The sequence below is a fragment of the Nomia melanderi genome, unplaced genomic scaffold (genome assembly GCF_051020985.1).
Source record: "Nomia melanderi isolate GNS246 unplaced genomic scaffold, iyNomMela1 scaffold0014, whole genome shotgun sequence".
In the NCBI taxonomy this organism is placed as follows: domain Eukaryota; kingdom Metazoa; phylum Arthropoda; class Insecta; order Hymenoptera; family Halictidae; genus Nomia; species Nomia melanderi.
In genome coordinates, this window is record NW_027475130.1 from 6,240,926 (window position 1) to 6,241,880 (window position 955).

A 955-nucleotide genomic window follows, 5' to 3' on the forward strand; every position below is an offset into this window, starting at 1 on the left:
CTGAGTGTTCGGCCCCATGAGACGGAGGTTTTATCGGCCCGTGGTGGTCCGAGGTCGTTCCCGCTGCACAGATTCATGCGCCAGGGCCTCCTGCAGATAATTCACTTTGGTTTATTGCGCTTTCTCCAATAGCACCCGAGATATCACCAGATATATATTGGATTTTTCCCAGACCCTGAGTGTCCGGCCCCATGAGACAGTGGCTTTCTCGGCCCCTGGTGGTCCGAGGTCGTCCCCGCTGCCCAGATTCATGCGCCAGGGCCTCCTGCAGATAATTCACTTTGGTTTATTTCGCTATCTCTAATAGCACACGAGATATCACCAGATATATATTGGATTTTTCCCTGACCCTGAGTGTCCGGCCCCATGAGACTGTGGTTTTCCCGGCCCCTGGTGGTCCGAGGTCGTTCCCGCTGGCCAGATTCATGCGCCTGGGCCTTCTACTGACAATGCACTTTGATTTATTGCGCTATCTGTAATAGCACCCGAGATATCACCAGATATATATTGGATTTTTCCGTGACCCTTAGTGTCCGGCCCCATGAGACGCTGGTTTTCTCGACCCGTGGTGGACCGAGGTCGTTCCCGCTGCCCAGATTCATGCGCCAGGGCCTCCTACAGACAATGCACTTTGATTTATTGCGCTATCTCTAATAGCACCCGAGATATCGCCAGATATATATTGGATTTTCCCCTGAGCCTGAGTGTCCGGCCCCGTTAGACGGTGGTTCTCTCGGCCCTTGGTGGTCCGAGGTCGTTCCCGCTGCCCAGATTCATGCGCCAGGGCCACCTACAGACAGTGCACTTTGATTTATTGCGCTATCTCTAATAGCATCCGAGATATCACCAGATATATATTGGATTTTCCCCTGACCCTGAGTGTCCTGCCCCATGAGACTGTGGTTTTCTAGGCCCCTGGTGGTCCGAGGTCGTTCCCGCTGGCCAGATTCATGCG